Here is a 9,859-nt window from a genome sequence, read left to right as displayed (position 1 = left end):
GTATATGTATAGAATTATATATGTATATGTATATATATTAAGAAAAACTACCGTAATATATATATATATATATATATATATATATAATTATTTAACAAAATTAATATATAAGGTTATGAAAAGTCTCATCCAAATTTGACAAGAATAAGACGACATTTGTCATTATTCTTTCAAGTGATGCTATGTCCAATTTATAAATATTTTTGTTCATATTTTAAGTTTGTTTGATAAGTAAACCCTTGTACGCGAATCAAAGACAGTACGATTTTATAGATTTATAAGTGCTAATAGCCTTTATATTTAATTTGTTTTATAGTGTGATGATAACCAATATATTTATTGATGAATTTAACTATTACTATATTATTTATGATCATATTCAGTATATATGTCTGATTTATTAAAAAAAATAAATTATTAAAATCGATTAATAATTATTTTAAAATTAATTCAATTAACACTAAATTAAAAAAAAATAAATATATATAACATGTTATTTTTTTATTAATCAAATTAGTATAATTTAAATTAATTTTAAAAAAATAATTTAAAATTATAATTTCAATCGTAATTATATTTGTATATATAAATTATGGTCGACTGATCTAATGTGAGAGAAACAGAAGTGCCTCTCCAAACCCTCACTCGTCAAACCTTCTTCCTCTCGCCGCTGCCACTACTACTACTTGGACCTTCAAGCGTTTCCAAATCTTCTCAAGAGACCAAATCTCCACCGCAACTATGGCCACTTCCGCCGCCACCACAACCGCTGCTGCGCCGCGCCAGCTCTCTCAGAAGGAGCAAGACATCCAGATGATGCTTGCGGCTGAGGTGCATTTGGGAACCAAAAACTGCGACTTCCAGATGGAACGCTATGTCTTCAAACGCCGCAATGATGGTAAAATACTCTTCTTTTGATAATTTTTTCTTATTTTCTCGGTTACTTTTTTGGTTGTGAATATGAATATGATTGAAGCGTGAGTCGATTGTGGTGAATTTGAAGGGCATTTTAATTTTATAACGTTATATCTTGGGTTTATTCTGATATTCGTCTGCTCATATTAAATACACAGAGATCTGTGTAGAAATTTATTTATTTATTCTGTGTCTATATATTCCTTGCTCATTCGTGAATTTTCTTTTCGGTTTATTTATTTATCTTTTCATGTCTATAGGGTTCTGTTTTTTGTTATGTGCTTTTTATTAGCTTGTTATAAACGGGTAACTTCTGTTCCAAAATTTATCAAACCTTAAGATGACTATAATCATTCAAATTCAGTAATAAATATACAAAGTACACGTGAAAGAGTTTGGGGTGGATAAAAATACAGGCTATGATTTATAAATATAAAAGTACACCCAAAGATTGTTTTTCATGGACAAAAGTACACATTAAAGATTTGTAAATATCAAACCTCATTAACAGGATGACACTTTTGACTATCGAAAACAATATCTGAAGAATACTTTTGTATTCACGAATCTTTAGTAGGTATTTTTGTCCATCCCAAACTCTTTTATGTGTACTTTTGTCAATTTACTCTTCTTTCGTTTGTACATTGTACTGAATAAAGCACGCATTTTATCTTTTTTTTATTTTTAGTATTTCCTATTACCAGGTATTTACATAATTAACCTTGGCAAGACATGGGAGAAGCTCCAACTTGCTGCTAGGATTATTGTCGCCATCGAGAACCCGCAGGATATCATTGTTCAGTCTGCTAGGCCATATGGTCAGAGGGCAGTCTTGAAATTTGCCCAATACACCGGTGCAAATGCGATTGCTGGAAGGCACACTCCTGGAACATTCACTAATCAGATGCAGACATCCTATAACGAGCCTCGCCTTCTCATTCTGACTGATCCAAGGACTGATCATCAGGTACCACATTAGATGTTCAAAGAGTTTTTTGGTTGTGTTGAGGATGTAATGTTGTATATATAATATGTTTTCACTTTTAACTACCAATGTTTTCATGGGGCTTTGAAATCCTGCTATTAGTTGATCTCATTTTTGTTTTTCCATTTTTGTGCAGCCGATTAACCTGCCAATAATAAGGGGAAGCACAGTATTGGTTGTCTTTTTTGGCTATTAGCAAGGATGGTTTTGCAGATGAGGGGTATTATTCGTCCAGGGCTTAAATGGGATGTGATGGTAAAAACTTATTTCTGCTCTTATGAATGTAACTATTGTTACTTTGCACTTGATTCAGAACAAGTGTTCTTTCAGTACGTGCAAGTGTCTAAAAATTCATATTTTCTTGTAAGATAGTAATATTATTTTGTGGTAACCTTCCAATATTAGATAATTTATGTCAACTTTTCATGTGTAGGTGGATCTATTCTTCTATAGAGAACCTGAGGAGGCCAAGCAACAAGAGGAGGAGGAAGCACCAGCTGCCCCAGAATATGCCATTCAAGACTTCGGTGCTGCTGGCATTGCCGGTTTCCCCACAGCTGATGGTGAATGGGCGGTTGTCACAGAACAACCCTGGCCCGAGGCAGTTCCACAACAACCTATTGCAGCTGCGCCTGCTGATTGGGCCCCAGATGCTTGTAAGAATAACTTATTCAACTTTGGATCTGTGGTTATATGCTAGTGATTTGTGTGGTTTAATTTCAGTTTGATTGGTTGTATTGTTATTCTCTTTACGTCCGTATTTGTTCTCCCTCCTTTTTCCTAATAAATTGGATGCGTAATAGTTGTTGCATCAAGCTTTTAATATGTTCTTGTGTTTCAAAGGTTCTCCCTCGAAATGGTAGAAACTCTTATAGCTTTAACATAGTCTTGTTAAAAAAATGTAAGATGACAATTTGTTTGACCTAAGTTCTTTTTATAGCTGCAGCTGCAGGTGATTGGGAACCGGTTCCAGCTCCTCAGCCTTCCGTTCCGGCACCCGGAGCCGTTGCTCCCACTGGTTGGGAATAGGATGAGTATGGGATTTTCTTTTATTTAGGATAGATGCATCATTACCTGGTTTGATATTTGAAGTTGTAAAATTTTGATTTAGCATACTGATACTTGGTTTGTTTCAACAATTTAATTATTCCGTTGCGAGCGCTAATGGTACTGAAGTTTGCTGAGACAAAAGAATATGTCGGGATAACCTTAAAAGATCACATTTTGCATGTTTTGACCTATTATCTCAATTTTTCGGATGCCCCATCTTTAATTGAAATTCAAACTTGCTATGTAAGAATAAAATTTTAAACTGTTCATACTATGGACAATAATCTATCATTTAATAACTGTAAGAAAATGTCGCATATCTAATCAATTTCCAACGACATAGGTCTTCCTGAATCCTAATTGTACTGCCTCTGCCAATTTTCCATAGGATTTCTTTTTCTAGCACTTTTCGACTCTCCAAAACACTTTGCCATTCCCAAGATGGATTGTTCCTGGCCTCTGCCTTTAAAAAACTTGAGAACTTGAAATATTTATTCTTATACACTTTATAAATAAGAGAGTGTGGCTTAGTTATTAGTCTCCACCCCTTGCTTTACTATCATTGCAAGGTAAGGATTTAAGATCTTTGAAGTTAAGACCTCCTTGAGATTTAGGTCTACAAGAAATTCTCCATCCTATTCAGTGCATCCTTCTTTCTGAGCCTTGCTGTCCCCACCAAAATTGGAGCATGAGCTTTTGAATTTCATCAAAGAGCGTCTCTGGTAGTTTAAAACATCACAGAGTATAGATTGGAACTGCCGTTGCAACCACTGTTATTAGTACTTTTCGGCCACTTGAGGATAGCAAAGCCTTCTTCCAGTGTTGCAAATTATGACTCACTTTATCCTTGATATACGAAAATGTAGCTCTTTTAGATCCTTGAATAAACGTTAGTAGTCCAAGATACTTGTTCTGGTTGCCAATGTGAGAGACATGTAAGATGTGTGATAGATGATCACAAATTCCCACAGGGGTATTTCTGTTGAAAAATACTGAGAATTTTATCTAGATTTACTGCTTAACCGCTAATATCTTCATAAACTTGTAAGATCCGAAGCAGATTTTGGCACCTTTCCTCTGTAGCTTTGCTGAATAAAATTGAATCATTTGCGAAAAATAGATGGCAGACTTTAGGACACCTTTGATTAAGTTTCAATCCTGTAATCTCCAGTCTCTGTTCTCCTCTGTGGAGCAGATGGGACAATCCCTTTGTGCAAAATAAAAATAGATAGGAGGAAAGAGGGTCGCCTTGACGCATCCCTCTACATGGCTTAAAAAAATCATGAGGCTGACCATCCACAGTAATAGAGTATGAAACCATCGTCACCAGTTCCTGAATCCATTCCATCCATCTCCTGCAAATATCCAACTTCCTCATAACCTCCCAAACGAAACTCCACTCCACCCTATCATATGCCTTACTCATGTCTAGTTTTAGAGCTAATTCATAATCATCGTATCTCATATTCTTTAAAAAATGCATAAATTTATGAGCAATTAAAACGTTATCAATAATCACCCGTCCTTTAATAAAAGCATTATGTGTATCAATTATGAGTCTATTCGTCACAAATTGAAGCCTGTGCACTAGAATCTTTCATAAGACTTTATAAAAAATACTACTCAAGCTTATAGGACGAATCTGTTTCATGGATTTTGCATTTGGATCCTTTGAAATAAGGCAAATATGAGTATGATTAAGAGATTTTAGGATTTTACCTCCTGAGAAAAAATTTCTAGCTGCTTGAAAAACATATCCTTTAATCGTTTCCCAGAAAAATTGAAAGAATTTCGTAGTGAATCCATCTTCTCCCAAGACCGAAAAAGCATTTATAGAGAAAACAACATCTTTCACTTCTTTTTTTGTGATCGGTCTAGTTAGTGCACGGTTGGTGGCAGCATTGATTTTTTTGGGATACCTTCAATTTTGGTTGCTGGGTCTCTTGGATTACTTGATGTAAAGAGCTCTTCAAAGTATTGTTGGGCTGTTAATGCAATGCCTTTAGCGCTGGTGGCTACATTCCCTTCTGCATCTTCTAACTCTTGCACCTTATTTCTTCTACTCCTAGTGTGAAATTTGGAATGAAAAAATTTTGTATTGCAATCTTCCCATTTCAGCCACTCGACTCGAGATTTTTCCTTCCAATATCATTCTTCTAACTCAAGTGCATCTTCTAATTCAGCCTCCCATGCTCTGATAGCTGTTCCGTTAGCTTGATTGCCATTAAATGCCTCCTCTTTTATTTTTTCCTTAATTTCCTGAATTTTCTTTTTAGAATTAGATGAAGAATTTTGCTGCCACTCCACTATGCAATGTCTAGTTGCCTTGAGCTTCCTAGCCAGTGTAAACATAGGTGAACCTCTCATGTCTAGCGCCCAAGTATGCCTAATTAATTTCACCACATCTTCATACTCACACCATCTCTCTTGAAATTAGAATCTTCTTTTCGTTCTCCTCACCTTCCTATTCGAATCAACAAGAAGTAGCTTGTGATCCGAACCCATGTCCTTTAGGTGCTTAACATAGCCATTTAGAAATTTTGCCCTCCATCGCATTGACACCAGCACTTTATCCAACCTTTCTTTGATAAAATTGCCACCAAATTGCCTATTCGACCATGTCAACTTATCAACTTTGTAACCCAAATCCACCAACCCTCCCGCATTAATAAAGTCATTAAAACTCATTACGAATGATGCCCATTTAGGTTTGCCCCCTTCCTTCTCATGATGAGCTTTAATAGCGTTAAAGCCTCCCATAAGTATAATTTGGTCTCCACCATTCTCAATAAATTATAATAACTTTGAGTATTGTTCCTCTCTAATAGTTTCATCCGTGTGCAAATAGACCGCAAAAACCTCCCACCTCAAGTTACTTTGCTGAATCTCTAGTTCAAAGTGAATCGAAAAATTCTTCCAGTGTAAGACCTGAATACTTACTCCCTCCTTCCATGCCAATGCTAAACCTACAAATTGACCAATAGGATTTACCATGTAGAGTGAATTAAATCCGACTCTCCTTAGAACTCTCTCCGTATTCGAGGCGATGTTTTTACTTTCGCACAATAACAACACCTCAGGGGAATGGGATTTATTAATCCCTTGTATGTTGTGAACTGTCAGGGGTTTTTCCAAACCCCGACAGTTCCACGACAGCATCTTCATACCTCTTTGGGTGCCCAATTTTGGGTGGTGCCTCCCTCGTTGTAGCTGTCTCACTGTCCTTCAAACACTACTTCTTGGTTGCTGAATTTCCTTCCACCTCTGTTATAATTCTTTTAGCACCTATCACAGATTTGTGGTTTTTCCCTCTTTTAACCAATTTCTTTAAATTCAACTTCTTCTGCAAACCTCTCCTTTCCCCTTCACACAACCCAATTGAAAAGGTGCCAACTAATTTATTATGATAGAACTGATATGTTTGTTCCTCTTTTCCCTTTCGTATTTCCTCCAAAGCTCCTCTAGCTTCAGATTTTGTTTTCCCCGAATCGCTTAGCAGCAACGCCTTATTCACACTTTGAACTTCTTCTTCTTCTAGCCTAGCTTGCAAGCTCCTATCATTTACTAAAAGATTGGCAAAACCTTGAATGAGACATACCGGAGTTGGTTTTTTGTATCTAGGATCTTGTGTGTCGGTGCTGAAATTATGGTTTGGGTTGTTATTCTCCTTGTCCTCTCAACTCTTCGACCAAATTGATTCACTCTGATCCACGTCCCCCATTCTTCCTCTTTTAGTTTTCCTACTATGGAATTTTCTAAATAACCATTGCAAGCTCAAATTTCACGTGCAATTCTTCCACAATAGCGACAGGAAATTGCCAACTTTTTCGTATTTGAACTGCACCTCCAGAATTTGGTTATTGTTGCCTGAAATTTTCATAATTCTACGCAAAGGTTTGGTAACATCAAGCTGTACTAGTAGCTTAATTATACGATCTTCCTTCCACCATATCACAAATAGGTCCGCATCCAAAACTTGTCATAACGATCCTCCAATCCTTCTACCGAGTTCTTTACTTTTACATTTTTCCAATAAACCCCATAGTTAGATCCATATTAGAACGCATGAAAATTCTTTCTCATGAATTGGATTATCTTCTCTGCAACGTTTGAGATGCAAAATATAGTTCTTGAACAACCACGATCCTCCTTTTCCCACCCTAAGCATATCCACTTCATTGCTGAAAAAGAATTGGAATAGATTTCCCCAATGGTCCATCACCCGAAAGCCCTTTGGTTGCCTCCATATTGCATAGAGAGCTGCCTCCAACGTTCCAGAACTAAGTTTTTGATCCACCACTAACCTTCCAATCAAACTCCTATTGCACTTCTCAATGCTCTCTTGAATTTCATCGTCCTCAAACCTCAATACCTCATTCTCTTCTTCAATTGCACGCATATCAAGACTCTGAAAGGCAAAAGATGCTCCCAGTTTTCAACAAAAGGCACTCACAAGAGTCAAGAAAACTCACTTAGGATTTCTCCTAATCCTAGCAGTGCAAAGCAGACGGCAACCCTAGTAACAAAGCATTCGTTTAAATCATAATAATTTTTTTGAATTGTTTTTGTGGATTTAAAATTTAAAATTCAAAATTTTGAATTTAGACAAAGCTTGTTTTATGAAATAATTTTCATGTGCATTTTATTATGCCTGCATAATAATTTATAATTCATTAATTTTACCTTCAAGGCTTCAACGCTTGCCAGCCTGGTCTTAACCCCGCACCCTTCAATCTTAATGAACCTCATCCTTAATCCTTAATCCTCACAGCAAACTCCATCACGTTCTGATCTGAATTGATGTGCTCCCTCTCTCATCGTCATTCTGTTCTCTGTTGGGTCGTGTTTTCATTCCTGGTAAGTCGTTGTTCCAAATCTGCATCGTTATGCTTGGCTTCGATCCATTGATGTCTGTTTTAGTGTTTTTTCTCTGCTGGTTATATGCTTGGTGTGACTATTCCTGGTCTGCATTGTTCTACTCTGCTTTACTTCACCTGGTTGATTTGCTCTACTTTAGTCTGTCATTTTCTGTTTTACTCTGCTTGGATAACATGTCAGTTTTATGTTATTTCTGGTCTTTTTTCAAATAATTATTGGTTGGAAGTTAGTATTTTACTAAAAAACTTAGTTAATCAATTATATGAGCTAGCTTTAGAGTTGTGCTAAACCTCAATTCTATGCTAATTTTGTTTAAAATAATCCAATTTGATCTATTATGCTTATTTGATTTTTTTTTCAAAATTTTCAATGGAAATTGTGACAGAAAATGAGATCCCTCTGGGAATAGGGTCTCCGTGGGGAATGGGGATAGGGCTTAATTATCCTCCACGATAGGGATCAAGGCGGGGACAGTGAGGATTTTGGGGTTCGGGAATGGGAGCAGTGAGGCATCCCCAACCCCATCCTGCCCCATTGATATCCCTAATTGCACCCAATGATAGCCTTTTCCAATTCAGTGGTTGATGAGCGGATAATTTATACGCTTTTTGGCACTGTTTTTAGTAGCTGAAATTGAGGGACCTGAGCAAAAATCTGATTCAGAGGCTGAAAAAGGACTGCAGATGCTGTTGGATTCTGACCTCCCTATACTCGAAGTGGATTTTCTAGAGCTACAGAAGCCCAGTTGGCGCGCTCTCAATTGCATTGGAAAGCAGACATCCTGGGCTTAACAGCAATATATAATAGTCCATACTTTGCCCAAGAATTGATGGCCCAAACCGGCGTTTCAAATCAGATTCAGAATTCCCGGTGTTTAACGCCGGAACTGGCACAAAAGTTGGAGTTAAACGCCCAAACTGGCACAAAAGCTGGCGTTTAACTCTAGGAAAAGTCTCTACACATGAAAGCTTCAATGCTCAGCCCAAGCACACACCAAGTGGACCCCAGAAGTAGATTTTTACGTCATTTACTCATTCTTGTAAACCCTAGGTTACTAGTTCACCATAAATAGGAATTTTTGCTATTGTATCTGTACCTCATGACACAATACACATTTCACATTGTATCTTCTACGGCATGAGTCTCTAAACCCCATGGTTGGGGGTGAGGAGCTCTGTTGTGTCTTGATGGATTAATGCAACTACTATTTTTTTCATTCAATCACGCTTGCTTCTATTCTAAGATATCACTTGTTCCTAAACTTGATGAATGTGATGAGTCGTGACACTATTCATCATTCTTACCTATGAACGTGTGCCTGACAACCACCTCCGTTCTACCCTAGATTGAGTGGATATCTCTTGGATTCCTTAATCAGAATCTTCGTGGTATAAGCTAGAATTGATGGCGGCATTCTTGAGAATCTGGAAGGTCTAAACCTTGTCTGTGGTATTCTGAGTATGATTCAAGGATTGAATGACTGTGACGAGCTTCAAACTCGCGATTGTGGGGTGTTAGTGACAGACGCAAAAGAATCACTGGATTCTATTCCGACATGATCGAGAACCGACAGATGAATAGCCGTGCTATGACAGAGCGCATTGAACATTTTCACTGAGAGGATGGGAGGTAGCCATTGACAACAGTGAAACCCAACATATAGCTTGCCATGGAAGGAGCATTGCGTGCTTGAAGAAGAAGACAGTAGGAAAGTAGAGATTCAGAAGATAGAGCATCTCCAAAACCTCAACCTATTTTCCATTACTGCAAAACAAGTATTTATTTCATGCTCTTTTACTCTTTACAATTAAATCTGAGAATTATTGATATCCTGACTAAGAGTTACAAGATAACCATAGCTTGCTTCAAGCCAACAATCTCCGTGGGATCGACCCTTACTCACGTAAGGTATTACTTGGACGACCCAGTGCACTTGCTGGTTAGTTGTGCGGAATTACAAAAGTGTGATTGTGATTTTGTGCACCAAGTGGTTCCAATCAACAAAGCATAAGCGTTTTTAGATTCGAAGCT

General features: G+C 37.2%; 1 pseudogene; it reads left to right on the top strand.

The window, feature by feature from the left end:
• The first annotated feature begins 621 nt into the window (after positions 1–621).
• Positions 622–3,131, top strand: LOC107458816 (40S ribosomal protein SA-like; annotated as a pseudogene).
• Positions 3,132–9,859: the final 6,728 nt, after the last annotated feature.

Source organism: Arachis duranensis, chromosome 7 (assembly GCF_000817695.3).
Source record: "Arachis duranensis cultivar V14167 chromosome 7, aradu.V14167.gnm2.J7QH, whole genome shotgun sequence".
NCBI lineage: Eukaryota > Viridiplantae > Streptophyta > Magnoliopsida > Fabales > Fabaceae > Arachis > Arachis duranensis.
The sequence above is the reverse complement of the archived record's forward strand: the minus strand, read 5'-3'. Positions and strand labels throughout refer to the sequence as shown.